Consider the following 7,369-nt stretch of genomic DNA (forward strand, 5'->3'; position numbering starts at 1 on the left):
TCTTTTGGTCTTACAGCAAAAGAGAAAGTAGTTCATAAACAACAATTAGTCATTTCTTCCTCCTATTCTTGACTCCTCTCCACCCCACCCCCTTGTTACTCCAAGCAAATAGAGATAAATTGTAATGTCTTGATCTTTCAGCTTGTGCGACTTTATGAGCTTACGCCATTAAGTAAAAGGTGGTTGTTGTTGTTGTTGTTTTCATGTGCCATGTAGTCTCCTGTGACCCATAATGACCTTATGTATAGCAGCTCTGAAGCCTGCTTTGTCCTTAACCAGTTTCACTGAGCTAACGTGATTTGTTCGTTCTTGTCTCCAATAACATTTATTGAAAACCAGGAACACAGAAATATGTCAGATAGTCACAAAGCATGTGCCCTCATGCAATTTATTATTTCATTAAATCTCCTTTACAACTTTCAGGGGTTTTTTAATAATTTAGCAAATACTTTGCTCATATCATCAATGAAATAACCAATAGCTTTTTTCCCAATAGCAAGAATATTAAATTGCAATATGAGTTTGGCAAAAAATTGTGATTATTAATTGTTCATATGGTAGTTTCTATAGATTTATGCCTATTTAATTATTTGTAATTTGGGCCCTAGGTATTTTTACATCAGTAAAATTTATAATGATCTTACCCCCAGTAATGACCTTTTTTTTTGGTATGTACATCTTTTCTTTTGAGAACCTCATCTTCTAAATAAATTAAACGTTCATCAATAAACCACTACCTGAATCCATCAGTTAATGATATTTTTTCATAAATGAATAAGTGATGAATCCAATCACAATGAATCATGTGCTTTTCATTCAATACCTAAAGCAGAAATTATCCTCTCACTCTGATTCCCATCTGTAAAGTTCTCACTTTTTTTTCCCTTTTAATCTTGACTGCATTATTTGTTAACTCAGTGTTGTCAAACAGCAAGCAGGAATATACTGATGGGAAAGATGACTTGCCTAAACTATCAGCTTTGCAAGTGAAAAGGTCAAGATGTATGTAAGGAGTGGGAAGCAGGTGTCTTGGGGAGTGGCTATCTCTGTGGAAATGTCTGAGCTCCCTCAGCTGTGCAAGGATTAAAGCCAATGCTTGCCACTTGTAACTGCAAACAGCTATCCTGTTCCTCTCTACTGTGGCAGCATTTCCAGGACCTAGGCAGTGTTGTGCTGTGGATCAGATCCAGACCTGTTACAAGAGAGCCGTTCTTCTTCCCTATAGTGATCTATCTTTAAATGTGCAATGATGATTTCTCCACATGGTTATAATTGGAAGTACCCTCCCTTTTAATGATCCTTTTAAAGAAATAACACAGCAACACCCAGATGATTTGTGATGACCAGAGTGAACGCCACTTTTTCCACCGTCTGGCGTCTGAAAGATGAGCACAGCAAAGAAAGAACATTACATGCTGTCTCCAAACACCTTCTCTGAGGCAGGCGTTCCCTCCAGCACATCAGGCCTGGGGTTTGGAGGTTGTGGCTTGGCACCTGGTGGGCCCACAAATGGTCTCAGGACCACCACTTTATTCACATGCTGATTTGCTTAACAAATATGTATCAAGCAATTTCCCAGGGCCAGACATGGGCTGATTGCTAATGAAAAGGAGGTCAGAGGACACAGCCACTGTCATCATCAAATTCCCCATCTGGTGGGATTGACACACAAGAGAAATCTCATGCTGGGCTGGGCTTTCAGAGTGAGGAGATTGTCACCAGGTGGAGAAAAGGACAGAGGTATTCGAGGCAAAGGCAACAACTTGAACAAGGATCTGAAGCTCCAGAAGGTGGCTGAGACCAGGCAAGATGAGGAGTAAGGTGTTAGTGGGGGTGATTGTTACACAAAGGGGCTATAGAAAACCAGGCCATAGTCATCTCAGTGTGAACTTGAATAGGGGTGAGCACTTGGCCTGGCTTGTTTTTAGGAGATAGGGGGACTTATAACAGTACAGATGCATAGTTCCTACTTCACTCAAGACTCATATAGGAGTGTTTCTTCATGTGTCTGACATTCTAATACCTTCCTCTGTGAAAATTCTTTCCATGTTTTTTGCCCATTTTGTAATTGGGTTATCAGTCTTTTCTTGTGGAGGCCCAGAAGTATTCTGCAAACTTTTGTTATTAGACTTTTGTCTGAGTTGGTATTACTAAATGTTTGTTCCCAGTCTGTAGGTTTTCTTTTCACCCTGTTGGAAAAAAGTTTCTGATGCATACATAGATTTAATCTTTAGAAGGTCTATGCATCAACTTTATTCTTTTCTGATTATGTATTTCTGGTTGTATTTGGCAGTTTCTTTATATTTTGGACTGGCACTTCTAAGCTTGAACCTAGTTTGTCTCTTATGAACATTATGGTTAGGGACTTTACTCCCAGGTCTCTGATTCACATTGAATTGGGTTTTGTGAATGGTGTGAGATGCAGATCCTGTTTTAGTTTTCTGCAGCACCATTTGTTGAAGAGGTTATTTACCCACTTGATAGCTTTGATTTCCTTGTCAAATATCAGTTGACCATAGATAGCTGGGTGTCTTTCTGGATTCTCAATTCTATTCTATTGGTCTATGTGCCTGTCATTGTACCAACACCATGCTGTTTTGGTTACTACTGCTGTGTAGTAGGTTTTGAGATCAAGGAGTGCTATGTCTCCAACCTCATTCTTTTTTTTTTCAGAAGTTTTTGCTTATTAGGGTCCCTTGCCTCTCCAAATAAATTTGATAATTTCCCTTTCAATTCTCCTCGAAAAATGAATTTGGCATCTGGATTGGGATTGCATTGAACATGTAGATTGATTTTGGTAGGATTGTCATTTTCAGCACATTGAGTCTTCCTATCAATGAACAGGGCACATTTTCCCATTTCTTTAGGTCTTTTATTGTGTCTTGCAGAAATGCTCTGTAGTTTTCTTTGTATAGGTCTTTTGTATTGCTAGGTAGGTTCACTCACAAGTATCTCAATTTGTGGTTGGCTTTTGTGAATGGTATTGCTTTCTTGATTTCCTTCCCTGAGTCCTCTTTGTTACTGTAAAGGAATCTTATTATTGATTTTTTGGATATTGATCTTATATCCTGCCACTCTACTAAATTGATCCATTAACTCTAACAATTTTTTTGTTTAGTCTTTGGGGTTTTCTGTGTACACTATCATGTCATCTGCATATAGCAACAGTTTGACCATCTTTTTGGTGATCTGGATGCTTTTTATTTCCTTTTCTTGCTGTATTGCTCTAGCAAGCATTTTCAATATACTATTGGAAAAAAAGTGGTGACAGTGGGCTTTTTTTTTCTGGTCTCTGTTTGTAAGGAAAGTGTTTTTAATCTTTCTCCATTGAGATTGTTGTTGGCTCTTGGTTTTGCATAACATACTCTCATTCTTAAGCTAAATGAATTAGAATCTCCAGATTCACAATACCAGTTTTACCTCTCCAAAATTATCATTTTCTATGCTTGAAGTCACTGTCTGTATGTTCAATTGCCCATACTGTAGTGGCTTATGTGTGTATCACTGTGACTCTGGAAACTATGCCATAGTATTTCAACATGGTGAACATTTTTCAGTAAAGCTTCCAGAATAAGACAGGTTAGGAAGCAAGTGGCCATCCAATTCTGAAATAAAGAGCCCAAGAAAATCCTATCAAAAGCAGAGAAATATTGTCTGATATAGAGATGGAGGATGACAACCTCAGATTGTGAGGCACTCAAAATATGACTGGAGAAGAGTTCCGCTTAGATGATGTAGATGGAGTAAAGCTTCCACTCATTGTAAGACTTTCATTTACTGATGGGACATGACTCAAAATGAGGAGAAACAGCTAAAGATATCTATTAATAATTGGAACATGGAATATACAGAACATGAATTGAGAAAAATTGGAAATTGTAAAAAATGAAATGAATCCCAAAAAGATCAATATAGTAGGCATCAATCTGAGGTCTTGTTGTTATGTTTCCACCACTCTCAACACACAGATGTGATGGTTTGTAACTGTAACAACCTGCTTAACTTCCATTTCCTGGAATCTCTCCTCCATATAATTTGAGTTGACTGGTGCTAAAATCATTTTTTGAAGGAGGAGTGGCATCTACTTCCCAAATAACATGCCTCCAGAAACTCTATGAACTTTCATAAATGTTGATAGTTGTAGAGGGGCTTCAGGCCCTTTCCCCCCTTTTTTTCATAGAGGCTTCAGGCCCTTTTTTAATTGAGTTGTTTTCGACTCAAAGGCAGTCAACAACAACTACAACAACAAACAACAAAACCATTTTAGGAGGTACCAGGTGATCAAGAATCAATGGAACCAAAGGAAAAAGTGCAAGATGTACTGAAGATATTGGTGAAAAGCATGGCAGCAGGAATTGAGGAATACCTGCAGAAATATTTCAACTAGATCCACTGCTGAAGTGCTTACTTGCCAAGTAATTGGGAGACAGTTACTTTGTCAATTGATTATAAGAGATTCATGTTATGCTCATTAAAAGAAATGTATGCTTATGTTATGCTCACTAAAAAAACCCAAAACACCAACAGACTGCATAAATCATCAAACAATATCATTAGTATTGCAAGCAATTTAAAGCTTGCAGAAGATTTTTCTAAAGTGGGTGGAGAAGTACTGCCAGAAATTCAAGTCACATTCAGAAGAGAATGTGGAATGAGGGATAACATTGCAGATGATGGAAAGAAGAGACTAAAAGAAACATGTTTATCTGAGATTATTGACTGTGCAAAGGAATTTGACAATGTGGAACATAATAAACTATGGATAATATTGAGAAGAATGTTAATTATGGCACACTTAATTGCGTTTATGTGAAACACATACATAGGTAAAGAGACAGTTGTTTGAATAGAACAAGGGAATGTTGCATGGTCTTAAATCTGGAAAGTGTGTGTCATGACTGTATCTCTACATCATACTTACTCAATCTTTTGCTGAAAAAAGTGCTCTTAAAATCTAGATTATATGAAGAAGAATGTGGCATCAGGTTTGGAGGAAGATGCACTAACAACTTGCAATATGCAGATGATACAACCTGGCTTACGGAAAATGAAGATTTGAAACACTGATGGAGCTCAAAGACTAAAGTCTCAAGTAACGAATACACTTCAGCATAAAGAAAACACATTTTCTACAATTGAATCAATAAGCAACATCATGATAAATGGAACTAAGACTGAAGTTATCAAGGATTTAATTCTACTTGGATTCATACTCAAAGCTCATGGAAATAGCAATTTGGAAATTAAACAATGAATTGCAATGGAAAAGTTCTTCTTTAAAGGACATTCATAAAGTGAGAATATCACTTGAGGACTAAGGCACAGCTGGTCCAAGCCAGATTCATTTGCCTTATATACATAAGAAAGATAATGAATAAGGAAATCAAAGAAGTATTGATGTCTTTCAGTTGTGATATTGGTAAAGAATATTGAGTATATTACAGATTTCCAAAAAAAGAACAAAAAAATTGCCTTGAAAGAAATATGGTCAAAATGCTCCTCAGAAAGTAAGATGGTTAAATTCTCTCTCACATAGTTAGGGCATGTAATCAGGAGGGGCCAACCATAAGAACATAATTCTTGGTAAAGTAAAGAATCACTGAAAAATAAGATCCTCAATGAGATGGATTGGAAACAGTGGCTGTAACAATGCCCCTGCACTCAGAAGCAATTGTGAAGATCACACAGAAAACAGGGTATTGTTTTTTTCTGTTGTACCTAGAGTCACTATGAATTTGAATTAACCTTATGGCACCTAACAATAATAAAAACCCAAGATTTAGGTCCCACTCTCAAGATAGGTATAATCTAAATAACAAAACAAGACAAATCCTATTTCACCAATATTTATTGCTAATTGCCATTGAGTGAACACTTGTGTATAGCTGACCCTTTAGCAGGTTTTCAGAGTCTGTAAACTGTACAGGAGAAGAATGCTCATCTATCTTCCCCAGAGCAGTTGGTGGATTTAAACCACCAGAGAGATGTTTCTTTTGGGTTACCAGCACAATTCTCTATGAACTATGTTACCAGAGTTCCCTGTTTCACAGGTAGGTTGTTGTGTTACCATCAAGTTGGAACTGACTCATTGTTCACCATCCAGTGGGTTTTCAAATGCAATAGTAAGTTACAAGGAGGCAGATTGTTCATGATCTCACAGAGTAGCTAGTGGATTCCAACTGCCTGACTTTAGGATTATAGTGCAGTTTCTTACCTTAGGCCACCAGAACAGGTATAGTAGAAAGTATTGAAACTGAGGAGAACTTGAAGTGTTTGCTGCAAAAAGTCAAGGATTGCAGTTTTCAATATGGATTGCATCTCAACATCAAGCCAACTAGGTTTTTCAACACCGGGCTAATATATGGAGAAAAGATTGAGTTTGTTAACAATTTCAACTTGCTTGGTTCCACACTCAACACTCTTGGAACCAGCAGTCAGGAAATCAAAGGATGAGTTGTTTTGGGTAAGTCTGCTGTCAGGGACATCCCAGAGTTCTAAAGAGCAACAGTAAGTCTTCACATTAAGGTGTGACTGATCCAGGCCATTATCATCTCAATTGCTTGCGATGCACCTTAGACTGAACAATGAATAAGGATGACCCAAGAAGAACTCATACTTTTAAGTTGTGGTGCTAGAGAAGAGCATTGAACATATGATGGACTGTAAAGAAAACAAATAAATCTGATTTGGAGAGGGTGAAACCAATCTGCTGCTTGGATGCAAGGATTTTGTTGTAAGTTGTAGTCAAATAACAACAACAACATTTAAACATATTTCTTTTGGGGGAGTTGGACAGGTCAATCACAATCTCTCCATAAAATGTTGAATTTAATGAATAATATTTTTTATAAAACTTACCACAACACTCATGCCATTTTAGAGTAGGTTAAAGAAACAACCACAGCTACACATCAACAAATACTATTTGCTGAGCAATTATTATGTTAAATGCAGTAGAAGTGTTCATAGGGTTTTCAGGGAGTTCCACCAAAACCTGTGGCACAACTTTCAGAATCACAGCACATTATCTCAGTACAGCAAATTGACAGACAAGTGCTGTACCACTTAGAGTAATGTTCTACCCAAACACAATTAACACCAGACTTGAGGGTCCAACCGACTTTTAAATACAAAAGCCCACTCATCAGCTCCCAATTGCTTTAACAAGAGGCTCCCAGCCAACAGCTGATCATTAATGATACAAAAAAATGGCCAAACAGCAAACACTTGGACATAAAGAAAATAAAAAACTCACAAACACGTTACACTCAACTTTGAAGTAAATAAAATCAACTTTCCCTCTAGAATCCAGGTGCTCCAAGTTGGAGACTCACTCTCAGGCAGGACCTAACTGACTTTCTTTTTTTTT

This window comes from Elephantulus edwardii, unplaced genomic scaffold (genome assembly GCF_000299155.1).
Source record: "Elephantulus edwardii isolate Elephantulus edwardi_28Jun2011 unplaced genomic scaffold, EleEdw1.0 scaffold00005, whole genome shotgun sequence".
NCBI lineage: Eukaryota > Metazoa > Chordata > Mammalia > Macroscelidea > Macroscelididae > Elephantulus > Elephantulus edwardii.